Below are 27,649 nucleotides of genomic sequence, written 5' to 3' on the forward strand. Positions count from 1 at the left end.
CTTTTGCACTATTAGCTGCATGTTATTAAGCAAATCACTCTTTTAGGCTTTACCAATCCTGTGCTCCAGGCTATTAACTATGGCCTCTTCTATACCATTCATCTCAGAAGAAAACTGAAGCTAAGTACCTCTAAACTTTGCCCAGTAGCAACAGCTCTTGGTGGCAGATTGAGGACTAGAGCCAGGACAAATCCCATTCCAGCAGTCAGGTCACCCCTACCCTGCAATGCACATCTCTCCACAGATTCCTCCCCTAGACTTCTACTCTCCTTGTGCAGCCTGTGCAGATTGCCTGCATTCACAGCCCACCCAGGACCCATCTCCTCAGGAGGTGTTCTGCAGCTGCCAGGTCTGCCTCTGAGACCCATCTATACATAGGTGCTATACCCCTTGCCTTCATTCTCAGTGCTATACCCCTTGCCTTCATTCTCAGTGTCTTAATGTCTATGTTCTACATGGCTCCCAAAGTGGATGTTTTTCACCCAGAAATATGTTGATTTACTTTCTTATTTAAAGGCTGTGTCTTGTAGATTAAGGCCAGAGCCCTGAGCATAGTGTATATAACCCTTTGCACCCTGGCTCCTGCCTAATAAAGTTGAACCTTATCACTCTTTCTAGCCATTCCAGTAAGTGTTCCAACTGTGCTAAGTGACTCAGTTTCATCCCCTCTTTCTACATGCTGAACTTCTACTCCTGTTTCCAGCTTAGCTCATGCATTCTTTCTCTAGAAAGTTTCTCCTGTCTGCCTTGGCATATTTACCTGGGAGGTCCCACCAAACTTTCACATTCAGTAATCTAGTACTCATCACTTGGCCTTATAATTTTCTGCCTTCTTATTTGCTTCAACTTCTGTCTGACCTCCCGAAGGGTCAGCACAGAGTCTTTTATTTATTACCTAGCATAGAATCTGGCATAAAGATCCAACAAATAAATGTTTGAATAAATTTTTGAATTATGGAGAATGGATATATTCTATCTGGTTACAAACTGTCCTGCACTGTTTTTTTAATTCATCTTGTACTACCTTTGTCTCTCTTCTGTTCTGTGGGGGCTGGTCTTCCAGTCTGGCACAGTGCTAGAAACAGAGCATGGCCTCAGGAGCTAAAGTGCTGAATTGGGCTGAGCTGTACTGTCTTCCATGCCAGTCAGTGTAGCCTCAGCAGGGTGGGGAGACATAATCTCCTCCCTGCTTTTCCTCCAGGACTCAGTCCTGTGGAGCCAGAGGGTGGAGTTCAGGAAGGAAAGCCGGTGCTTCCATTTTTTCATCTGTCAGGTGTTGTGGCCCCACCTGGTGAATCAGCCCAACCAGAATGGGCTTAGTAAAGCACGTGTTGGTGTTGCAAATACCCAGAGGCACTCTCCAAACTTCACAAAGCCTCCCTCCCTGCCCAGTCCAGGCATGTTCCCCAGTTCTCTGCAGAAGGCACTCTGTTGGAGAAGGCCACACCTTGGTTTACTTGTGTTCCAGGACAGCTGGACCTAAGAGGTAAGAAAGGCCACATGTGCTTCTAAGAAGGGAGACTACTCTTGTGTCTAGGAAGAGACTTTTTGATGAGATTTGGATGGGAGAGTAAATTCAGAGTTTAGATGGTCCTGTTACTGTTCAGCCTGCCCTGCCATGCCCTGCTGTGCCTGGATATGAAGGATGTGCCAACCCACAACCCATTGAGGTCATGGCAGGGCGCAAACAGATCCTGTGTAAGTATACTTGATCATTGGATATATTTTCAGAATTTTAAACTGTGTGTTACAAACTGGGTATACATGTCAATTTGCTATGGATGTGATTGTTTTCTGTAAAAGCTATTTATTAAACTAAACTTAACTTTAACTTAGTTACACAGAAATTACTGTAATGGTGTTATCTACATGCTTATTCCTGCTCTTTATTTTACCCACTGCCCACCCAGAACAGTTGCTTGATTTCTACATGTATAGTGATCAGGCAGGGCTTATGCACTCCAGATATGATCCCTGCAGAAGTGAGATTTGAGATTTTATGAGGAAATCTGTTTAATGAAATCTGAACCCCTAAATTGCAAACTAAATCTAAGTGTGGCTTTCAGTCCTTTTTCATTAAAGAACCACTGAGGAACTACCTGTAGGGGGAACAGGAGGACAATATGAGGGGCGTGGTCCTGCACCCAGAGGGCACTTCTGAGGCCAGGGCTGGGAGTCATTCATATCCTTCTGGTTCATTGCTTTGTTTGCACAATGAACCATCTATTGCTTTTCTAATTTTTAGGAAAAAAAACACTCTCTTCTGGAGAGGAAAAACTGGTGAGAATCCTTAACAATTTCATCCAGTCCAGGTTTTGCTTCTTCAAAGGTCCTATTCTGTGGTTCCCTGCATGGCCCCCCTGTTGCATGGTGTCAGGTTAGCCAATTCACAGCCTTTTGGGCAGATTAACCTCAATCTCTGTGTATGCGGTTGTTTAAGGTATCTTCCATTAGCTCCCTTTGTGATTCTTTTTCTGGCCAACCTAGAGATTACAATATGGATTTCTAAAACTAGCTTTATTGAGGTATAATTTGTATATAATAGAATTCACCACTTTTAAGTGTAATTTGATGAGTTTTGACAAATGTGTTCAATTGCATAATTATCCCTACAATCATTATGCAATCATCATATAGAACATTTCTATTCCCTGAAAATGTTCCCCTCTGCCCCTACCTAGTAAATCCCCTTCCCGTGACCCCAGTAAACATGGGTGTGTTTTCTGCTACTTCAGGTGTCCTTTTCTTCTAGAGTCTCACATAAATGAAATGGCAGCTTAGGTGGCCTTTGGTGTTGGGCTTCTTTCACTTAGTAGAATGCTTTTGAGATTCAACCATGTTGTTCTGAGTGTGAGAAGTCCATTCCCTTATTGTGGCTATGTAGTGTTCCATGATGTCACTGTGTGATTATGCACCAGTTAGTGGACATTTGGATGGTTGACAGCTTGAATATTATGAATTATGAATACATCTATTGGAGCATTTGCTTAAAAATCTTTGTGTGAACATGTGCTTCACTTTTTTTCAGTAAAAACATAAGAGTAGAGGAGTGCCTGGGTGGTTCACTTTGTTAAGTGTCTGCCTTCAGCTCAGGTCACAATCTCAGGGTCCTGGGATTGAGCCCTGTGGTCCTGCTCCCTGCTCAGTGAGGAACCTGCTTATCTCTTGCCCTCTGCATGCTTATACCCCTTCTCTCTCTCTCTTTCTCTCTCTCTCTCTCTCTCTCGTAAATAAATAAAATCTTAAAAAATAAAATATAAGAGTAGAACCACCAATCTCATGGCAAGTGTGTAACTTTATAAGACACTACCAAGCTCTTTCCCAGTGGCTATACTGTTTTATACTCCCATCAGCAGTATGTGAGAGCTGTGGTTTTAATTTACATTTCCTTAAGGACTAAGAATGTTGGGCACTGTTTCATGAGTTCATTTGCCATCTGCCTAATCTTCTTGGTGAAGTGTATGTTCATATTTTTTGCCCATTTTTTTTTATTGGGTTGTTTGTCTTACTACTGAGCTATAAGGGTGCTTTATATAGTCTGGATATAGTGCTGATCAGATGTATATTTTTCAAATATTTCCTTCCAGTCTGTGGCTTACCTTTCCATTTTTTTAACAGTGACTTTTAAGCAGTAAAATTTTTAAATTTGAGCAAAGTTTGATTTTCACTTCTTTTGCATGTTGTACAAGCTTTTTAATCCAAGATCATAAAGATTTTCAAGAGTGTTATGGGTTAGTTCTAACACTTAGGTATATGATCTATATTGAATTAATTGTATGTATGGTATAAGGTAGAGGGTTTTTTTATTTTGCATTTTTGCATATGATTATAGTTCTAGTACCATTTGTTAAAAAGACTAGTATTCTAGGGTTTGTTTTTTTTTAAAGATTTTATTTATCTATTTGAGAGAGAGAGAGAGAGAGAGAGAGAGAGTACAGGCAATGGGGAGGGGCACAGGGAGAGCCAGACTCCTCGATGAGCAGGGAGCCCGATGTCGGCTCCATCCCAGGACCCTGTGACCATGACTTGAGCCAAAGGCAGTTGCTTAGCCAATTGAGCCACCCAGGTGCCCCTAGGGTTTGGTTTTTATATAGTCTTTTTTGATTTGTTATTAATCTAAAACATTATAAAAATATAGTACCTCATATATATGTTAACAAATGACCTTTTGTTCTTTCTCTTTTTCTGGAATACTTGAAATAGCAGTCTTATAATCCCTTGTGTGTACAGAGCCATTTGTGCTGGCAAATAGGAGAGATTTTATGTAAAGTAGACAGGGAGAGCTTCTTATTTGTTGTAGTCCAAGCAGAAACCATTATTCTAGCAGCAGTGACTCAGGAACATTACAATACTTAATTATGCAGGGATGGCGTGTGTATATGGGAAGGCAACTGATGTTCATTGAGCACATACTATATTTCAGGTACCTAATTTAACCCTTACAACAGTATGAGGTGAGAATAGCTATCTCATTTTGCAGATGGTAAATATGAGGCTCAGAAAGGATGGTTAACTGACCCACAGTAAACATTTCAGAGCTTGGAACTTTTTTTTCTTTCTGTTATACTGCCTTCACCAGTACTGGCAATTTTCATATTTTACTATATTAACTGTGTGTGTGTTCTCCATAGAAGGAGAATCAATAGAGTATATAGAGATGTATATAAGAGGAGATTTATTATAGGAATTGGCTTCTGTGGTTATGAAGGCTGAGAAGTCCCATGATCTGCCATCTGCAAGATGGAGAACCGAGGGAGCCAGTAGTATAATTCAGTTTGAGTCTAAAGTTCAAAGAATTAGAGGGCTGATGGTGTAAGTCTTGGCCTGGTTCCAAATAACTGAGAGCAGGGAGCACTGATCCCCAAGGGCAGGAGAAGGTGGATGTCTCAGCTCTACCAAAGAGAGTGAATCCTCCCTTCCTCCACTTTTTTGTTCTATTTGGGTCCCCAATAGATTGAATGATACCCACTTGCATTGGTGAGGCCAGTCTTCTTTCCTTAGTCTTCCCATTTAAATGCTAATAATCTCTTCCAGAGACACCTTCATAGATACGTCTATAAATAATGTTTCACTAGTTATCTGGGAATTCCTTAGCCCAGTCAAGTTGACACATAAAATTAACCACCATATTAATGATATTTTAAAAATACTTATTTATTCATTTATCCATTTATTTGAGAGAGAGAGAGAGAGAGAGAGAGAGCACAAGCAGGGGGACCAGCAGAGGGAGAGAGAAAAGCAGGCTCCTTGAGGGAGCAGGGAACCTGACATCAGGCTCAATCCCACAACCCTGGAATCATGACCTGAGCCAAAAGCAGGCACTTAGCCAACTGAGCCACCCAGGAGTCCCCACATTTATGATATTTTAGAACGAACTATCACTTACCAAATGAAGGTATATTTGGCAAACAAAGAGAACTCAGGCCTCAGGGTAAAAGGGTAGGAGCCTCTGAAGTCCAAGTTACAGACCAGAGACAATGAGGTAGATGTCTGCATCAACAGCAGCCAGAATGAATGGTCCCCAGCTCCATATGGATCCATACTGGTGGCCGGCCACTCATGCCAGGGACTGGCCACTGGTTCAGTGGAATTTAAGTCTGCATGGAAATAGTGGCAATCATCCTCTAGGGTGATGAAAATTGAATAAGATAGCACAGGTAAAATTTCTATCATTTGGTAGGAATGAATTAGCATTAGCCTGTTGGCCCTGATCACCAGGCTAGGGGAGGACAGAGGAATGTAGTTCCTATAGAATTTCAATGAAAGGAAGAATATAAGACACAGTGAGCTCTAGAAATGCTAGCTCCCATCCTCTAATGCTACCGGATGAAAATATTTCTGTGACAGTGCACTTCCAGCCCATCATTGAACATGGCTCTGTTTTTTAAACCACAGCACACGCAGGAAAATGTATATACCATTTGCTTCTATGAAACAAAAGACATGCAGTGTTTGCATAAGTGATAGCTGGTTACTAAGTGAGCTGAAGCTGCTAACTGTGAGTCTAGGAATGTTAGCCTCCTGCCACAGAAGATCTTGCTTTCCATTATGGATGTATGGGACCTGAAAGGCCGCAGGTCAGGGTGAGCAGGTGTGAAGGTCACTCCACCCAGAAGCAGGAGGCATAAACATTGCCACATTGTTTAATTTTTCCCTAGCTTCAGTTGTGTTAATTTTAAAATTAAAGAGGAAAAGACCCAGTATTTGTTGAATATCTACTATTTGCTGGGCATTTTACACCTATTTTTTTCATTTGAGCACAAACATACATACATGATATAGCATTTTTTCCTTAAATCTTACCGATAAGGAAACTGAAGTTCAGGCAAGTCTGATACCTTTACCCACAGACATAAGGCTAAGTGGTAGTTCTTTCTAACAACAGGATCTTTTAATTTTTCTGAGACACCATGCTGCTACTAATTCAAAATTGTCATAATAGTACACAAATTGTGAAGAACAAATGAGTTAATGAATGCAAAGTTTGCATGCTGTCAAGTACAATGGACCTATTTTAGCTGTATTTTTTTATGTTTAAGTAACTAAATGAACCTTTATATTAACTGTACAGTAAACATGCCAGAAGAAATATAGAAGTCCAGGCAGAATAGAGGGCTATACATGTGCATGCTAAGATTAATATTTAAATATGTAAGTAGGAAAAACTGCATTTTGTTTGTAGTATGGTTGTTTCATATTATCCACATTTTTCTCCTGTACCATGGACATAAAAATGCTATTATGCCTCCAGATAAGAGCCCTGGGTGGGCCAGGAGCATGGACAGATCTTTTGAATACAGTCCTGGATATGAATATAAGACATACATGTAGCCAAGTCCTGTGCAGCAGGGCCACTGGAGCTAAAGCCCATTCGAGCACAGGGCAGTGTGCTGCAAGTAAACATGCACTTTTTCAAGTCCTTCTGCAGGCCTGGGAAGGAGGCCTTCCACGGGTATCAGCCCAGGATGAAAGAAAATTATCACTTTCCCAGATCAGGAAACTAATAGTGGAGGAGTGAGTCAACCCTATATTTGTCTGTATGTCCCTTGTGCCAAGCCCAGAGCCTGGCATGGAACAGAGACTTAACACAAGATGGCCAATGAAAGAATTAAAAATGAAGGAAGGAATACAAGATTGTGGATTTGGGTCTGGGAGAGTTCATGAGATGGCAGCACTGAGTAGATTGATGAGTTGGTCAGAGAGAAGAGAGAGACCTGGATTCTCAGGTGGAAATGATAGGACTCTGATTGGGCAGATGCTTCAAGGCCTCATAGGGAGCCAGAACACACCCGTGACAAGAAGGAGTGTGTGAAAAACAGGGAAATGATAGGCAATAAAAAGCTGCAGACTGAAGCTGCTCCTTTTTATGTACTAAGGCAGAAGGGTTCTGCAGCTCACACAAACACACTCCTGGTGGAGCCAGGTTTAAGTGATAGGACAGATGTTAGCTACTAAGAGCACTATATTGGACTGCCAGGCTACAACAGAGCATGGGTTCAGTTTGATGTGAGGGTGTGCCAGAAAATTTCCTCTCAATCTCAAAAATATACATATATCTCATATTCACAATTTTTCCCCGATTCATAGAATTCTTTACCATAGCTACATCTTGCACATAACCCCCTATAGCTCAGAGCCAGTGAAGGAGTGTCCGAGCTTTGCCACATTTGGAATCTTTCTGACTTCTGCCCCAGCTCACTGCCTTCCTCTTCTGCTTTGAAGCATATGACTACTTTGGGCTTGCCAAAGTAATCCAGGGTAATCTCTTTATCTTAATTTTAACTGATTATTAATCTCAATATCTGCAAAATCATTTGTGTCATGTAATTTATGTATGAACGTGATACTGGGGGCAAAAATTTTGCCTTCTGCACGCTCTTGCCTCCAACTCAAAAGGGGGGATCAGAATTGATAACAGGGAGTTAAGATACAGTCTAATTATTGCTACAAGAAGAATAAACACAGTGCTGTGGTGTACTTAGGAAGTCTATTTGAAGCAGGGGCAGCTTCCTGGAGGAAGAATATCTGATGTGATGGATAGAATTTAGCAAGGGTGGGAAAGTCCCAAGCAGAAAGAATAATGCTATTCTGCTGCACAGTGGCTCATTGTTGTTGGCCTATGGAATTCACTTCAGGGAGCCTGAGATACAGGGCAGTGAAAGGACAGGTAAGAGAGCTGCCAAAGGCTCTAAGCAAGGAGCTGAGATGATCAGATTTTCATTTTAGAAAGGTTGTCTGATAGTACTATGGGAATGGACAGAACTGTATTTAAAGAGGAGGCTGGCAAACTAATGAGACTGTTGCGGTAATCCAAGCAAGATGATGATGGCTTGAAAAGTAGAAATACCAGTGTGAGGGAGAGAGGTGAATGTGATACAATGTGGGATTGAGCATGAGAAAGTACCAAGTTATGAGTGATCCCTGAGTTCCTAGCTTGGCTGACTAGATGCAAAATGGCACCATTTCACAGAGACTAGAAGAGAGACAGAACAGTGGAAAGCATGAGTTCAGTTTTAGAGATATTTAATCATTTGAAGTGGCTATGACAATGAGAGGTGATGTTCCATGGATAGCTCTAAGATAGTGATAAGGTTTGGAGGTCATCAGTGAATGACTGGAAACATTCTTGATGTTTCTTGATGTGGAAGGGAGGAAGAGGAGCCAGAGAAGGAGGAAGAAGCAGCAGGTATAGAAGAAGGAAACCCAGGTGGGTATGGTGGCTCAAAGCCAAAGAATAGAGTTTCAAGAAAGAAGTTGAGGTCAGGTGCTCTTGAGAGGTCAGGTTAAATGAAGACCAAAATGTGCACTGGATTTAGCACCAGCAAGGTCACACTGGTGATCTATTAGAGTAATTCCCATAGATGGTGGGCAGGATCAGGTGGTATTGCATTAAAGAGCGACACATAAGGGATGACTCAGTCAGTTAAGTGGCTGTCTTCAGATCAGGTTATGATTCCAGGGTCCTGCTCAGAGGAGAGTCTGCTTCTCCCTCTCCCTCTCTTGCTCCCCTTGTTGGGCTCTCTCTCTCTCTCTCATAAATAAATAAAATCTTTTTTAAAAAGTGACATAGAAGGTAAGATAAGGAGAGTAGCGAGTAGCTGGAGGGAACTAATGTCAAGAAAGTTGGGAGGACAGAGGAATATTGAAAAAGAAAACCAGAGCCAGGGGCATCACAAAGCCAGATTTCAGGTTGTACTACAAAGCTGTGGTCATCAAGATAGTGTGGTTCTGGCACAAAAACAGACACATAGATCAATGGAACAGAACAGAGAACCCAGAAATGGGTCCTTAACTCTATGGTCAACTAATATTCAGCAAAGGAAGAAAGAATATCCACTGGAAAAAAGGCAGTCTCTTCAATAAACGATTCTATGAAAATTGGACAGCCACATGCAGAAGAATGAAACTAGACCACTCTCTTTCACCACAGACAAAGATAAACTCAAAATGGATGAAAGGTCTAAATGTGAGACAAGAATCCATCAAATTCCTAGAGGACCTAGGCAACATCTTTTTTAAACTTGGCCACAGCAACTTCTTGCAAGATACATGTATGAAGGCAAGGGAAACATAAGCAAAAATGAACTATTGAGACTTAATCAAGGGATCCCTGGGTGGCACAGCGGTTTAGTGCCTGTCTTTGGCCCAGGGCGCGATCCTGGAGACCCGGGATCGAATCCCACGTCGGGCTCCCGGTGCATGGAGCCTGCTTCTCCCTCTGCCTGTGTCTCTGCCCCTCTCTCTCTCTCTCTCTCTCTCTGTGACTATCATAAATAAATAAAAAAAATTAAAAAAAAATACTAAAAAAAAAAAAGAAAGAAAGAGACTTAATCAAGATAAAAAGCCTCTGCACAGCAAAACAAACAGTCAACAAAACTGAAAGACAACCTATAGAATGGGAGAAGATATTTGCAAATGACGTATCAGATAAAGGGCTAGTTTCCAAGATCTATAAAGAACTTATTAAACTCAACACCAAAGAAACAAACAATCTAATCATGAAATGGATAAAAGACAGGAACAGAAATTTCACCAAAGAAGACGTAGACACGGCCAATAAGCACAGGAGAAAATGGTCCGCAAAACCACAATGAGATACCACCTCACACCAGTGAGAACGGCAAAAATTAACAAGACAGGAAACAACAAATGTTGGAGAGGATGTGGAGAAAGGGGAACCCTCTTGCACTGTTGGTGGGAATGTGAACTGGTGCAGCCACTCTGGAAAACTGTGTGGAAGTTCCTCAAAGAGTTAAAAATAGAGCTACCCTACGACTCAGCAATTGCACTACTGGGGATTTACCCCAAAGATACAGATGCAGTGAAAAGCCAGGATGCCTGCACCCTAATGTTTATAGCAGCAATGTCCACAATAGCCAAACTGTAGAAGGAGCCTCAGTGTCCATTGAAAGATGAATAAAGAAGATGTGGTATATAATTTTTCTTTGTTTTTTTTTTAGATTTATTTATTCATGAGAGACCCAGAGAGAGAGGCAGAGACACAGGCAGAGGGAGAAGCAGGCTTCATGCAGGGAGCCCAAAATGGGATTCCATCCCGGGTCTCCAGGATCATGCCCTGGGCTGAAGGCAGTGCTAAACCGCTGAGCCACTCAGGCTGCCCAAGATGTGATATATATATATATATATATATATATATATATATATATATATATACATAATGGAATATTACTCAGCCATTAGAAACAACAAATACCCACCATTTGTTTCGATGTGGATGGAACTGGAGGGTATTATGCTGAGTGAAGTAAGTCAATCAGAGAAGAAAAATCATTATATGGTTTCACTCATACGGGGAATATAAAAAATAGTGAAAGGGATTATAGGAGAAAGGAGAGAAAATGAGTGGGAAAAATTAGAGAGGGTGACAAAACATGAGAGACTCCTAACTCTGGGAAATGAACATGGGGTAGTGGAAGGGGAGGTGGGTGGGGGGATGGGGTGACTGAGTGACAGGCACTGGGCAGGGCACTTGATGGGATAAGCACTGGGTGTTATGCTATATGTTGGCAAATTGAACTTTAATTTCATATATATATAATCATAATATAAATATAATATATATAATTATAATATATATATATAATATATATAATAAAAAAAGTTGGGAGGAGGACTTTACTTTAAATGAGAGAATGAAAATTATGCTTAAGTGCTATTGGGAGAAAGCCAGTGGAAAGTTGAACTTACAGAAAAGACAAGATTGTCATTGGAGTTTGGAGGGCTCACATCAGCAGGAGAAGGTGTGACTGGGAACACATACAGGAGAAAGGGAATGGGACTGAAAGTGTACTTGAAAGGAGGAAGAGATGAATGACACTTAAGGGAATGTAAAGGAGGAGACAAAATTTGAGGGTACTCTTGAGTGACAATGTTGTCTCCATTAAGGAGGTGATCAGATCACCTGGAAGAGACAAGTAAAAGATGTGGAGCAGGAGAATTGGGTGGCAGGAAGGTCTGAAGTAGCCTTGTGGAGAATGAGAGAGTAATTACTGGAAGAATTGCAGAGCAACAGTAAGCACCCATGTCTGAGGAGCCACAAGGGGCTTGTTGTTCCCACTACATCTTCCTGAGTGCACACTTAACAAGGTGGGCCTTGGCCTGGGGCAAATGAAAAGATTTTCGTTAGGGCGATAAAAACAGATTTTTAAGAAATTTTAAAGTATAAATGCAAGACACATTATTTATTCCTTATCTTTAGTGATCATCTGGAATCCTGTAATTCACAGGGTTGGGTAGATGGCTCACAGCATTACTAATTTATCACATTGAAGATCATGAAGCAAGGCTCTCCAGGCATGGCCAATTGTTAAGATTCGGAAGTATAGCATATCTCTCCACTTACGTGTCTTCTCTAGTGTCCTTATTTTTTCTTCATTATTGAAAGATATTTTCCCTGTCTACAGAATTTTTAGTTGGCAAGTTATTTCCTGTAAGCTCTTAAAAAATACCCACTTTCTTCCACTGCCATAGTTTTAGATGCAAAATCAACTGTCATTCAAAATGTGTTTGCTACAAGAGTATGTCATTTCTCTCTGGCTGCTTTCAGGATTTTTTCTTTGTCTTTAGTCTTCATAAGTTCAATTATGCTGTTCTTGGCATGGAATTCTTTCTATTTATTCTACTTGGAGTTTGCTCAGCTTTCTGAGTCTTTGTAAATTTGTATCTTTTGCCATATCTGAGAAATTTTTAGCCATCATTTCTTCAAATAGTTTTGCAGTGCTATACTCTCTCTCCTCTCCTTATGACACTCTGATGATACAAATATGAGCTTATTTATTATGATGTCACATATCCCTGAGACTATTAATATTGCTACAGTCTCTTTTCTCTCTGTTGTTCAGATTGGGAAAGTTCTATTGATCTTTCTTCAAGTTTATTGATTCTATCCTGTATCATCTCCCCTCTGCTTCTGTGCCTAGCCAGCATATTTTTTTCTTTTTTTAAGACTTTATTTATTTGACAGAGAAAGAGACAGAGACAGAGAGACAGAGAGACAGAGACAGAGGGGAGGGAGAAGTAGGCTCCCTGCTGAGCAAGGAACCTAACTTGGGGCTTAATTCCAGGACCCTGGGATCATGACCTGAGCCAAAGAGAGACACCCAACCGACTGAGCCACTCAGACAACCCAGATTTTTCTTTCTCTTATTATATTCTTCAGTTCTATAATTTCCATTTGATTCTTTTTCATTAAAAAGAAAACTATTCCCTATTTTTTTTCCTGTTTTCTTGTTTTTATTAGTTTCCAGAAAATTCATAATTGCTTATTGAAGCATTTTTATGATGGCTGCTTTAAAATTTTGTCAAATAACTGACATTTGGGATCCCTGGGTGGCGCAGCGGTTTGGCGCCTGCCTTTGGCCCAGGGTGCGATCCTGGAGACCCGGGATCGAATCCCACGTCGGGCTCCCGGTGCATGGAGCCTGCTTCTCCCTCTGCCTGTGTCTCTGCCTCTCTCTCTCTCTCTCTCTCTCTCTCTGTGACTATCATAAATAAATTTTTAAAAAAATTTTAAAAAAATAAAATCTTAAAAAAATATATTAAAAAAAATGACTGACATTTGATTCATTTTGGTGTTGGTATCTGTAGATTGTCTTTTCTCATTCATGTAGGGATTTTCCTGGTTCTTGGTAAGACCAGTGATTTTCAGTTGTATCTAAGACATTTGGATATTATAACACTCTGGATCCTATTTAATCTTCCTTTAGTAGTAGGCAATACCCAGTTGAGATGTACTGCTAGGGCATGGTGGATGTGTAATGTTAAACTTCATACTGGGCCTTGACAATAACAGCCCAATAAAAAATGGAGCACTGACTGACATTGCCTCTTTCTGTACAGGAAGGGGAAGCAGAGGGCTGACTCATACCACACTGTTGCTTCAGGGAGGGGTGGAAGCTTAGGGGTGATGGCACCAGAGAAGAAATGGGAAGGGAGGCATGAGGAGGGATAAGCAAGCCAGCCTTTCACCAGCCTTTCCACCTATGTGATGCTGGGTTGGGGTAGAGTCTTCGCTGGGGGATAGGAGGTAGTAGTGAAACATGGTGGTAATTACCTCCTTCTCATTCTGCCTTGTTAAGTCTGATTGTTATTGGTTTGGGATTGAGGTTCAGCACCCTGCTGGCACTCTGATGGCAAAGGAGTCAGAATACCACCTGCTTCCACTGAACAGGATATCTGCCTTCTGCTGGGGTCACTGACATTGCCCACTAGGGGCAATACCCACAGATGAGAAAACTGGAGCATCACCTCCTTCCTGGGAACAGGTGGAGTATCTCTGAGCACTCACCCTGCTGAAACCAGAGTGAGATGAGACAATGTGGTTTTCACTGGTGTTTGGCTGGAACAGGGAAGGTGTTGCCAAAAAGGTATTCTTTTGTGAGGCTACCCTTGTCCCGGACCTTTCATTAGGGCAGTTTTTGTTTGAGCCTATTGTGAGCTTAGGTTTACAGGTTCTTCAATATACATGTAAGCAATAAGAAAGCCAGTGGACTCATGTCATTCCTTAAGTCTAGAAGGTCCTAAACAGCCACCTTCTTCTTCCCACTCTTCAGAGACTTACTGTCTTGTTGTCTTGTGCCTACAGTTATTTAGTTGTAAGGGGGAGGATGTGGGAGCAATGAGGCTGCTCCATCTTTGGCAGAACCAGAAGTCCTTTAATGTCTTCCAAGAAACTTTTAAATTGAAACTGAAATTTTGCATTTAAAGTAAAAATTTTTTTCCATGAAGATTATGGACATATATTTATATATATTCTTATGTACTAAGGTATTTGATGTTGTGTTTATAAAAATATGTCTTTTTTACAAGAAAGGATCAGAGAAAATCTTCAGAAAGCCACAAAATAAGTAATAAAGTGGCAATACATACATATCTATCAATAATTACTTTGGATGTAAATAGACTAAATGTTCCAAACAAAAGACATAGGGTGACAGAATGGATTAAAAAAAAATAAGTCCTATCTATATGCTGCCTACAAGAGACTCATTTTAGACCTAAAGACACCTGCAGATTGAAAGTGAGGAGATAAAAAAAAAAAACCTATCATGCAAATGGATGTCAAAAGAAAGCTGGAGTAGCAATACTTATGTCAGATAAAATAGACTTTAGAACAAACACTGTAACAAGAGACAAAGGACATTATATCATAATAAAGGAAACAATCCAACAAGAAGATATAACAATTGTAATTATTTATGCACCCAAGATATAAGCACCCAAATGCACAAACACTTAATAGCAAACATAAAGGAACCAATTGATAATAATACAATAATAGTAGGGGACTTTAACATCCCACTTACATTAATGGGCAGATCTTCTGAACAGAAAATTAGTAAGGAGACAGTGACTTTGAGTGATACACTTATACAAATGGATTTAACAGATATATTCAGAACATTCTACCCTAAAACAGCAAAATACACATTCATTTCAAGTGTACATGGAATATTCTCCAGAATAGATCACGTTAGGCCACAAAACAAGTCTCAACAAATTAAAAATATCAAAGTCATACCATGCATCTATTTCAACTACATGGTATGAAACTAGAAGTCAACCATAAGAAAAAATCTGGGAAGACCACAAATACATGGAGGCTATATAACATGCTACTAAATAATGAAAGGGTCAACCAGAATATCAAAGAAGAAATAATAAAGTAAATGGAAACAAATGAAAATGGATGACATTTTATATATATATTTACATATATATATACATATAAATTTTTATATATTTACTCAGCTAGAGAACTCTTACTATGACAATGGCAACTATTTCTCTTATTTATTAATTATATTTCCCCCTTATTCATGTGAGACACAGAGAGGCAGAGACATAGGCAGAGAGAGAAGCAGGTCCCTGCAGGACCCTGGGATCATGTCCTGAGCTGAAGGCAGACACTCAGCCACTAAGCCACCCATGTGCCCTTATTTATCCCCTTTTTAATATTTATTCAGTCATTTATTCCTATCAGTATAGGCTTATGGATAATTATTCTCTCTTTGGGTTATAATTCAATAATATGGTTATCTTGTTACTTAAATGATTCCAAAATGGGGAGAATTGGCTTAGTAATATTAAGTAATAGTAGTATAAAGCAGTATTAAGTCCTTAAATACATGAAAAGCACACTTGCTTTATATATTTATGTCTACTTTGATTTCTTTGATTAGTACTGATTAAAAAGCCATGCTGATGAAATATAGCATATAGGTCCTAAATTTTTTCCTTAGATTTATACGTAGGGATATAATTTTTGGCTACGATTTTTATAATTCAAAAAATGCTATTTTTTATTTCAAATTCTAATTGTTCATCCCTAGTATATAGAAATACAACTTATTTTGTTTCTTGACCTTATCGTCTTGAAACCTATTAAAACCTCCTGTTAATTCTAGGAGGGTTTTTTTTTTTAATTTCCTTTGGTATGTTCTTTTTTTTTTTAAGATTTTACTTATTCATGAGACACACACATACACACACACAGAAAGAGAGACAGAGAGAGAGAGAGAGGGGCAGAGACACAGGGAGACTCCATGCAGGGAGCCGGATGCGGGACTCGATCCTGGGACTCCGGGATCATGCCCTGGGCCGAAGGCAGGCGCTTAAACTGCTGAGCCACCCAGGGATTCCCCCCTTTGGAATTTTCTATGTAGAAAATCGCACATAGACTATTTAGTTTCTTCCATTTCTTCCATTTTAATCTGTATTCCTTTTATTTCTTTCTATTGTCTTATTACACTGGCTAGGACTACAGAGTTCAGTATTGAGTAAGAGTGATAAGAGAAAACACCCTGGCCTTGTTAAAGACTTAGGGAGAAAGCATTCAATTTTTCCTATTAAGTATGGATTTAGCCTTAGGATTTTTTATAGATTACATTTATCAGGTCCAGAACATTTCTTCTGCTGTTTGCACTCTTCATTTCTGTGTGTAGACCCAAGATTCAGCCTGCTATCATGTTCCTTCTGCCTGAAGAAGTTTTAACATTTCTTATACAGTAGGCCTGCTGGAAATTAATTCTTCAATTTTTGCTAGGAAAATCTTTGTTTTTCCTTCATGTTTGAAAGATTCTTTTGCTGGATATTTTTTTTCTTTCAGCTCTTTAAAGAGGTCACTCCACTGCATACTAGTTTCCATGATTTCTGATAAGATTTTTGCTCTAATTCTTATCCTCGTTTGTCTCTATTATTGTGTCTCTTTATCTGCTTTGAAGATTTTCTCTGTCTTTGGTTTTCTGCAGATTAAGTATGATATTCATACATATGAACTTTTTTCTTTTATATTTATCTTACTTGAACTTTATGAATTTGTAGCTTAATATGGTCACTTATTTGAGGAAATTCTTGGACTTCTTGTTTCAAATATTTTTTTCTGCCTTGTTCTCTCTCTCCTCTCCTTCTAGGATTCTAATCATGACATGTGTTAGATCATTTGGTATTAGTCTTGGAAGTTTGAGTTTCCTATATCCCTGCAGATGCCCGTCTCTCATATTTTGGGCCAGTACTTTGCTCTGCAACCTCAGCTCTCAGATGGCTCCAAAAAAAGTTGTGAATTTGAAACTATTGCTTTTTCATTTTAAGAGTAAGAGTGATGCTCCTTTGAGCTCATTTGTATCACAAGGCAGAAGCTGCAGTTAGAATGCTGTCTTGGAATATGCTAATCCAGTCATATGCCTTCATTTACAAATGAGGATGCTGAGGTACAGAAAAGGGAAGTGAGTTGCATAAGTCAAATTCTCATCACAATGAGAGTCACTTACTTTTTACCTCTCTAAGCTGTGGTTAAATGCCTATTTCCCATTGGAAAGGGATTCTAGACTAGTTTCTCAGGTGATTCAGTTCACCATTTAGAGTAGTCCATGGGGAAGGAGAAAAGGTTTCAGAGGCCAATGTGAGGGCATGCAGCCAGATAATAGGGTGCCTTTAGTAGGTGCCCAGCAGTGAGACATTAGAGTCTAATAGAGAAGACAAGTAAAAAACTACAGTAGTTTTCTGACTGGCCCAAGTGACTCTAAAGATAAACCACATCACGTCTTAAACTCTTTATTGGCTTCCTCTCAACTAAGAATGAGATCCAAATCTCCAACACACCTACAAGTCCCCACAGTATCTGGCCTTTACCTCCTTTTGCCTTCCGCCATGAGGTCACAGTGGCCTGTCCTATTGGATCACTTGAGCCAAGGTGTCTAGACCTGTGAGTTATGCTTTTTCCTTGACCTAGAATGCTCTCCTCCCTAACCCTTTCCACAGATGGTTCCTGTTCAGCTTTCAGGTCTCAGAGTAAACACTTTCCCTAATCATTCATTGCCCCTTGGCTTTTATCCCTTTACAACCTTCATCTGAATTTTTAATTATGCACACACATGTCCTTGTTTGCTGTTTGTGTGTCTTTGGGGGCAATGGCAAGGTCTACTTGATTCACCTGTATACCTCCAGATTTTGGTATTGTTGAATAATACTGATGATTGCAGCATTATGTGTTATGTGAGAAGGTGGAGATGTACACCTTCTGGTGGGTACAGAGTAGGTAAATATGCCCTCATCTGACATAGAAGAAGAAATGAAGAGTGCTAAGGACCCATCTTGCTACCAAGCCCCTCAGGGACCTTACTTGCCATCAGTAATGGCCTACTTTTACACTTCTCCCCCTGGCACTTATGAAACTTCATCTCTCATAACACAGTTCAAAGGGAAGCCCCCGTGAGAACTTCTTCCCTCTAAAATCATTCATTTTCATGTGTGTGTATAGTTTTTGTTTATACTGTTGGTAGAGCATGCAGCACATTTCACACTTGCTAGTTGCCTAGCTGCTTGTTCCTTTGTTAGTTTAGAACTCCTCTGATAGAGGATCCCTGAGTGGCTCAGCAGTTTAGCACCTGCCTTCAACTTGGGGTGTGATCCTGGAGTCCCGGGATCAAGTCCCACATCGGGCTCCCTGCATGGAGCTGGCTTGCCTCTCTCTCTTGAATAAATAAAATATTTTTTTAAAAAAAAGAACTCCTCTGGTAGAAGGGGCTTTGTTTTGTGTGTCTTTTATTTCAAACCATCTCTGGTACATAACAGTTCTAGTAAATGGCAACTTCTTCTAGAGTGTCTTATGGTTTGTTTCCCTCTCTCCTTTTGCTCTTTTCCCCCTTCCCATGTGTTCATCTATTTTCTTTCTTAAATTCCATGTATGAGTGAAATCATATGGTATTTGTCTTTCTCTGTCTGACTTATTTCACTTAGCATAATACACTCTACCTCCAACCACGTGACCGTAAAAGGCAAGATTTCATTTTTGATGGCTGAGTAATATTCCACTCTAGGTATATGTGTGTGTGTGTGTGTATCACAGTCACAGCTACATATATATATATATATATATATATATATATATATATATATATATATATAATCACATCTTTTTTATTAAATGGCAACTTCTTAAGTGGCTCTGAATCCAGAATTTTGGCAAATGCATCTGTACTTTCCCAGAAAAATCAGACAAAGCAGTAGATTGCTATAGGGCCTTTGAAAATAAAAAGTGTCTGATTTATGTGGAAATTCAGGCTGAGCATATAGAATGAGGGCTAATTAAAGGAAAAGGCCATTTAGGATTCTAGAATATTCTTTTTTTTAAAAGATCTCATTTTTAAGTAATCTCTACACCCAACAACGGGGCTTCAACCCATAACCCTGAGATCAAAAGTCACACACTCCACCTGACTGAGCCACGCACCCCAAGATTCTAGAATATTTTTAAGTAAACATAATAGTAATACTTCCAAGATCATATTTAACTCCCATTGATTGCCTAAAAGGACTTTCCAGATAGAAGAAATCTTGTCACCTAACAAATGAGTAAAAACTAAGTGCATGTAGTGCATGTAGGTACAGTGAGGTAGAAATTGCTTGAATCCTTGGGCAGTATAGAGAATACATTTGCCTTATAACTTCATCAGTGGGAACAACTGACCTAAAATCCCATGCTTTTAGAGAGTAAAAAAGGTAAATATGATCAGATCAGGTCCAAACATCACGGAGGGGTAGGGAATGAGGTTGAGTAAGTGAGCGGCTCTGTCCATAGGTAATAGGGCAACTTGCTTTAAAACTGAGGGAGCTTCTAGGGCTCCTCAGACCTCCCCAACTTTCTTCTTTTTCTGTCTGTCTCTCTACACCCCCACTAAATAACTGTCACTGCATTCTGTTCATTAATTCACCTGACAAACATTTACTGGAAAACCCTGCCCAACTGTGTGCCACACCCTGAGCTGTGACTGAGGAGTCATCAGGTGCTCCTTGAGCAACCAGAGGATAGACTGCAGTGGGACTCACCCTCCCTCTTGTCTGAGGCCTCTGTGAACTGCAGTCTAACTCCAATTATTTGAATAAGAGTTTCCTTTTGTTAAAACACACACACACACACAATGTTTCTTTACTCAAGTAGAGTAGTAAAATATTTCATTTCTATAGTAAAATACATTCCAAATTGGAAAACTGAAAAAATAAGATGCTCTGCCTCTGCTGGCACAAGTCTAATATATACAATAAGCAGGAAATGTGTGTGTAAATCTGGATGTACCTTTGAATATTATGCTTGGGGGAAATGATCTGTGAAAATAAAATCATAAGATTTTCAGATCTTTAGCCACAGAATTGAAACAGCCATCCATTGCATGGTGATCCTGTGTGATTCTGTATCTCTCAAATACTTACTTTGTGTTTACTCTGTACCCCCGGAACAGATGCAGCAGGAGATGATGTGTGTATGACACAATTTATGTCCCCAAAGTTTTTGTGACCAGTTAGTTGTGAAAAGAACTGATAGAATTTATATTCCACATGTATCATAGAGAAATCAATATAACTTAGAGTGGCAGAAGAATATTTAGAATTTTTGGAGGGCTCTAATTTCCTTCCTTCGTCTTTCTTCAAATCCAGTAAGATAAGTGCACTCAGCTTTATGGCAGCCACTGACAGAAAGGTGAACTCAGACAACTGAGAAAAATAGGCCTATAACCCAGACTCTACTACACTAAAAAGACCATGAGCTTTCTCTGGAAAGCAACATCGTTATATGTGACACAGTGCTTGTGTTCCTTGCCAGTGTTGTGCTACACATGCCTACTGGTAGACAACACGGAAAACTCTCATGTGGGCTAAAACCAAGGGGTCAGCAGGACTGTGTTCCCTTCCAGAGGCTCTAGGAAGAATCATTTACTTGCTTTCTCCAGCTTCTGAAGGCTGCCCACATTCCTTGGCTTATGGCCCTCCCTGAATCACTCTGTTTCTGCTGCCATTATCACACCTCCTTCTCTGACTCTCCTGCCTCTTATTTTTCCCCTAAAAGGATCCTCATGATTACATCAGGCCCACCCCAATAATTCAGCATAATCTTCTCAAGATATTTAACATAACCACATCTGTAAAATCCCCTTTGCCATAAAAGGTAACTTTGACAGCTTTCAGGGATTAAGATATGGATATCTTTTGGGAGAGATGGACATTATCCTGTCCACCATACTCTAGAAGAAATGATAGGAAAAATCTTTGTGATCTTAAGTTGGAATGAGTCTTTAAAATTCAACACATGACCTACATGACCTACAAAAACGAATAAATTAGGCTTCATCAAAATAAAAACTTTTCACTCTGCAAATTAAAAATAATTATCAATAAAATGAAAAGGCAAGTCATAGACTGGAAGAAATGTTGCAAAAGATATATCAAACAAAAGACTTATATCTAGGATCTGTAAAGTAGTCTTACAACTCAATAATAATAATACAACAAATTTTTTTAATAGGCAAAAAACTGAAAATTGAAATGCTATTTCACAAAGATGTACAGATTGAAAAAGCATATGAAAAGATATTTACATCATATGTCATTAGGAAAATGCAAATTAAGACCACTTCACACCTACTGGGATGGCTGTAATGAACAAAGGATACCATACCAGATTGGGCAGGGCGGGGAGGGTAGGGGTGGGGGGGGATATGGAGCAGCTCACTGTCATATATTGCTGGAGCAGTATAAAAGGGAATGGGGATTTTTTGGCGGTTGCTGTTGGTTGGGGCCGTCCCGCGTCTAAGGCAGGAAGATGGTGGCCGCAAAGAAGACGAAAAAGTCGCTGGAGTCGATCGACTCTAGGCTCCAACCGGTTATGAAAAGTGGAAAGTATGTGCTGGGGTACAAGCAGACCCTGAAAATGATCAGACACGGCAAAGCGAAACTGGTCATCCTGGCCAACAATTGCCCGGCTTTGAGGAAATCTGAAATAGAATACTAGGCCATGTTGGCCAAAACTGGTGTCCATCACTACAGTGGCAATAATATTGAATTGGGCACAGCATGTGGGAAATACTACAGAGTATGCACACTGGCTATCATTGATCCAGGTGATTCTGATATCATTAGAAGCCTGCCAGAACAGACTGGTGAAAAGTAAATCACACAAAATTTTTCTTTAATAAAACTGGTCAGAGCTTGTTTTAAAGAAAAAAATAAAATTAAAATAAAATAAAATAAAATAAAATAAAATAAAATAAAATAAAATAAAATAAAATAAAATAAATAAAATAATAAAATGAAATAAAATAGAATAGAATGGAATGGAATGGAATGGAATGGAAAGGAAAGCCATTTGCCATTCCCTAAGAAATTAAACATATAGCCCTTCCATATGATCTAGTCATTCCATTTCTAAATATTTACTCAAGATAAATGAAAGCACACATCTATACAAAGACTTGTACACGAATGTTCATTGCAGCTTTATTTGAAAAGCCAAAAACTGGGGGCAACTCAAATGTCCATCAGTAGGTGAATGGATAAATAAACTGTGCAATCTCTATACAAGGGAATGTTACTCAGCAATAAAACAAATTATTGACACATGAGACATGGATGACTCTCAGAATAATTGTTCTGAGTGAAAAAAAAAAGCCAAACCAAAAATATATACAGTATGATTCCATTTTATGGAATTCTAGAAAATGCAAATTAATCTGTAGAACCAGAAAGCAAGTAAAGATCGCCTGGGTATGGAGGAGGGTGGCCAGGGAGAGGTGAGAAGGAGATGAGAGGAAGCAAAAAAGCATAAGGTAACTTTTGGAAGCAAGAGAAGTGTTCATTATCTTGACTGTGGTCATGGCTTCCCAGATGTATGTAAAAACTTTAATTGTACACTTGCAATATGTACATTTTATTTTATGTCAATTATACCTCAACAAAGTTGTAAAAAATTAAATAGTCAACAACAACAACAAGGAGCAATCAAGACAGAAAACCAGAGTCCTGGGTTTGGTAGTGCAGAGGTCACTAGGGGCTTCTGCCAGAGTGATTTGGGTGAATGAACAGATAGCCAGTCAGACTACAGTGAGCAGAGTGAATTTCTGTTTCTAGAATTTTTGCAGATTGTGTATTGCCCAAAATGCTCACTGCAACAAAAATACACAGAAATGATGCGTATATTTATGCTCTTAAGCAAACCATTGCTGAATCTACACACAAAAAAGAGAAATTCCCAGGAAAAAAAGGAGAAACCCCAAAAGAATGAAATATGGTGGTAGACTGAAACCATAATATACCAGTGATCACAATAAATGCTCACTGATTAAACTTTGTAGTTAAAAGTTAATGAAAGGGGCATCTGGGTGGCTCAGTCAGTTAAGCATCTGCCTTCTGCTCAGGTCATGATCCCAGGGTCCTGGAATCGAGCCCTGCATACCATTGAGCTCCCTGCTCAGTGGAGGAGTCTGCTTCTCCTTCTGCCCCTCCCCCACTCATGCTCCCACTCTTTCTCTCTCTCTCTCATAAATAAATAAAATCTTTTTAAAAACTAAATAAAAGTGACTGAAATAGATGGGATTTTGAAAGCCCAGCTACATGTGGTTTATGAACAATATACTTAAGGAGCATAGATTGAAAATAAAGGAATGGAAAAACTAGGAAAATAATAACCCAAAGAATTCTGGTATAGGTCTATTAATATTAGAGAAGATGGCTTTGAAAGCAAAGACCTTTATTAGGGATAAAAAAGGTTACTATGTAGCAAGAGAGCCACTCACCAGGAAGGTATACCATCATAAACTTGTTTATGCACCTACTAACATAATGCTGAGATATGTCAATCAAAAGGTGACAGAGTTAAGAATAAATTGACAAGTGCACCACCTTTGTGGTTACATTAAATGTTAAAATCACCCTTCTCTTAATAGCAGATGAAAAACTGGTCAAATTACTGAGGATTAACAGTATTAATTAGGATTTAGCAGTTAACAAGCTTGAGCTAATGAACACTTATCAAACCCTGCATGATCTTATTAGAGAATACATATTCTTTTCAAACACACAAATCATGGGGGCAGCCCAGGTGACTCAGCAGTTTAGCGCCGCCTTCAGCCCAGGGCATGATCCTAGAGACCAGGGATCGAGTCCCACATCGGGCTCCCTGCATGGAGCCTGCTTCTCCCTCTGCCTGTGTCTCTGCCTCTCTCTCTCTCTCTCTCTCTCTCTCTCTGTGTCTCTCATGAATAAATAAATAGAATCTTAATCAATCAATCAGTCAATCATGGGTCAAAGAGCAAATCATAATGGCTTTTAGAAAAAAAAAAAAAAATACAGGAGAAAGTCCAAACACCTTGCCCTAGCGTTTGAAGCTTCATATAGTTACAAAAACATGACAATTAGGAAGTGCCAGGACTGTGACAAAAATAGTTTCTCTGCTTAAGAACATTCAAATTTGACCCACCGCTCACTCTCACAAAAAATTTAAACAGGGATCCCTGGGTGGCTCAGAGGTTTGGCGTGTGCCTTTGGCCTATGGTGTGATCCTGGAGTCCCCGGATCAAGTTCCACATCGGGCTCTCGGCATGGAGCCTGCTTCTCCCTCTGCCTGTGTCTCTGCCTTTCTCTCTCTCTCTCTCTGGCTCTCATGAGTAAATAAATAAAATATTTTTAAAAATTTAAACAAAAAGAATACTTTTGCTTCTAGATTTAATCCCTAGGCCATCCCTCCAGGGTAACCATGGAATTACATGGATTCATGCTGAGAAATTACTTGAGGATTACTCCTATGCCAAGTCAGGAGGAAAAGATTCTTTCTTTAGAAGATTTAGAACCTAATATTCAACCAAATCAAATGCTTTTTTAAAAAGATATGTGCTCTTCATATTTCAGCATTTGTACACTTTTAAGGAATTTTAAACCTGCTATACCAGTGCACTTGCAGAGACAACACCAATTTTGCAATCTGGAAAAATTATTTTTTGTATTTTTCTGCAATTTTCTTTTATTTTCATTGAAACAGAGTGAGACCTCTTGCCCGAATAACCTGGAATTTAAAGAAAGGCTTGATCATTAAGAAGACCCAGCCAGGGAGTCCAGTACCTTGGCGTTAGTCCATCCCCTTATGGGCAGTGTTCTGGGAGGTGATACTGAACAGAGGTAAGCACAGGAATTTTGGGATAATCATTGTCCAGAGCATTGGCCTTTTGGAACTTGGGTTTTGGAACTCTCTGGGCTTGAAGCATGTGAGTATTGATGCCACTATGGGTCTATAAGTTTATGTCGAGCTATGTCTGGCTAAAAGGACTGCTCACATGTTCTATCATTGGGGTGTCAGTTCCTGATTTCATAACTCAGTTGGCAAGATGAGGGAGTGGACATGCTCCAAAAGCAGCACTCACTGAACAATAGCTGTAGGTGGCCTTCATTTTCTCTCCTTCCCGGCAACAGGCCTCTGTGCTTGCCAAGGCATGTTCACATCCACATCTTGCTCATCCTCACAGGGCTGTGGGTGACCTGGGAGTGACCAGAGTTTGCCCCTGTGTTCCTGCTGGAGAACTTGGGAAACCCTGGCTTCCTAGCTGGATATCTCCCCCAAATACCACACAGCAAGCACACAGCACTCCTTTCCAAATGTTTTGATTTTTAATGTTTCCTTTCATATTCCGGACTGACTCCTACCTGCCTTGCAACAAATTTGAAACTATACTATCATATTATTCCTGATGTTCTGAATCTATCTTGTGTCTTAAAAAGCTTCATATTGCATGCTTTGGTGTTTGTCCATTTTTCTCCTCTCAGTTAAGGAGTAATGAAATCTCTTATGACAAGTCCTAAGAAACGTGCTTAGGAATGGCTGGCTGAATGAACGGCTTTTGTACAAAACTTAATGTGGAGGAGCCTTAGCTAAAAATGGAGCCAATTGCTTGTTCCACTCTGGTCTAAGGAGTCTTTGGGGAGTTTGGTGATTGAAAGAAGGGTGTAGCATTATCACCTCATTCAAGGCATTGTCTGTCCAACACATGCTACAACCATGATACGTGAATGAAACTCAAATACTATGCTGAAAGCAAGAAGCCAGACCCTGAAGAATACAAACTGCATATTCTGATCATTTGAAACTCCAGAAAACAGAGATCTAGACTGTATGGTAGAAAACACGTCATTGCGAAGTAAGAAGGACAGAGGTAGAGAATGACTAGGAAGAGGCAGGGGCTTTTCTTTGAGAAATAGAAATACTCTAGGTTTTTATTGATAGTAGTTACATGGGTGTCCACATTTGTCAAAATACATAGGTCCATCTATTTTAAACAGATGCATATAAATTTATATCTCAACAAGTTGATTAAGAGATGTGTAAGACAGGGGTACCTGAGTGGCTCAGTTGGTTTGGCATCTGACTCTTGATTTCAGCTCAGGTCATGATCTCAGGGTTGTGGTATTGAGCCCCGGGTCAGGTCTGTGCTTAGCAGGCAGTCTGCTTGGGATTCTCTCCCTCTCCTTCTGCCCCTCCCTCTGTTCACTCTCTCTCTCTCTCAAATAAATAATTTTTTAAAAAAAAAAAGAAATGTGTAATGTCAAAAGGAAAATTTGCAAATACTTGAACAATTCTCCATTTTTTCTTCCTATTCTCAAAGCTGTCTTAGGCACTTATAATATCATGAAATGTGTTTAAAATTCAATAATTCTTTTTTTTAATTACTCCAGCAAACCTAACTCAGAAAACATTTCTAAGTGTAAGAGTCTTGACTTTAATCCAGTTGGTTATGTAAGAATAAACAACACAAAACAAACATATATTAATTTGATATTTACTGCTGCAAACATTAGGCAGAGATATGCTTTTCACCATGACTCACACAACATATTTATACTTACTTAAACTGCACATGCTCATTTTTCCTATTCTGATTTTTTAATAGAATTGCTTTAACTATGTGCTACATTTTCTCCGTACTGTTTGGGTTTGGCTTCATCGCTTGTTTTCTGTGTTAATAAAAGGTAGCTCTTCATATTTACCTCTCTTTTCCTAGGCACACATGGGGAACTAATAAGATGTTTCTGAGCCTTCCTCCTTCTGACAAAGGCTGGTGCAATGTAACATGAGTGCAAATGTCCTGAGGCCTTGTCTGACTCCTTTCTTCTTGCCCTTGCAGACTCCAGAGCCAGGTATACACCTGCCAGGTGAAGACAAAATTGAAGATAAGCAGCTCCCCACTTCTCCTGCAGAACCAGAGAAACAGGCATGGAACCAGGAAACAGACCACAATGACTTTGAGACACTGTCCCACCAGAGTGAAAGTCATTCAGACACAAAAACTGACCCCTTTGAAAGTGCTTCCGACACAGAGTCCCTGCCTGGTGACCTCGCTGGGGGAATCTGCCTTCCTCTAAGTGGTACCTCTGTGGACAGAGAAGGACACTGGCGATGCCCTGACATCCCAGCACCCAGACCTCCTCAGGAGCAGCATTCAACTGGTGTCCCTGGGCTTGACCCAAAGGAGAAACTAGACTTGTCCCTTGACTTCAAGGAAGAGTCCTACAAAAGTGGGTTCCAAGACTTTGCTGTAGAACCTGGAGAAGAGAAGACAGAACACCTCCAGGACAATGGTGTTCCCAGCCTAGAGCAAGAGTCTTGGCTGGCAGGGTCTCCTCACCACACAGCGAACTGCTCACAGGGTACCACAGGCAGCTACAGTCTCCAGCCAGCAAAGGTGGTGACTGCACAAGACCTTAGGGGATTCTCTATTTTTTCTCTTCAGAAATCCAGGTCTGAAAGTTGTCTGGGCATCCCAGTGGCCTGGCCCTTCCTTCACTGGTGTTGTGAACTGGGCCAGAGCTGGCCATA

At 39.9% G+C, this 27,649-nt stretch overlaps 2 long non-coding RNA genes and 1 pseudogene across 3 annotated transcripts; 2 read left to right on the forward strand and 1 right to left on the reverse strand.

Moving 5' to 3' along the window:
- The first annotated feature begins 1,372 nt into the window (after nt 1–1,372).
- Nucleotides 1,373–27,092, forward strand: LOC144291605 (uncharacterized). Its single transcript, XR_013358948.1, has 3 exons — nt 1,373–1,486; nt 24,824–24,960; nt 26,958–27,092. It is a non-coding gene; the product is annotated as an uncharacterized LOC144291605 (long non-coding RNA).
- LOC144291928 (large ribosomal subunit protein eL30 pseudogene) lies at nt 21,566–22,027 on the forward strand (annotated as a pseudogene).
- LOC144291604 (uncharacterized) lies at nt 26,599–27,367 on the reverse strand. Of its 2 annotated transcripts, none has more exons than XR_013358946.1 (2): nt 27,126–27,367; nt 26,599–26,978 (listed from the first exon to the last, which is right to left on the reverse strand). It is a non-coding gene; the product is annotated as an uncharacterized LOC144291604 (long non-coding RNA). The 2 variants fall into 2 exon arrangements; XR_013358947.1 differs by having other exon boundaries at nt 26,599–27,024.
- Nucleotides 27,368–27,649: the final 282 nt, after the last annotated feature.

Source organism: Canis aureus, chromosome 20 (genome assembly GCF_053574225.1).
Source record: "Canis aureus isolate CA01 chromosome 20, VMU_Caureus_v.1.0, whole genome shotgun sequence".
Classification (NCBI taxonomy): domain Eukaryota; kingdom Metazoa; phylum Chordata; class Mammalia; order Carnivora; family Canidae; genus Canis; species Canis aureus.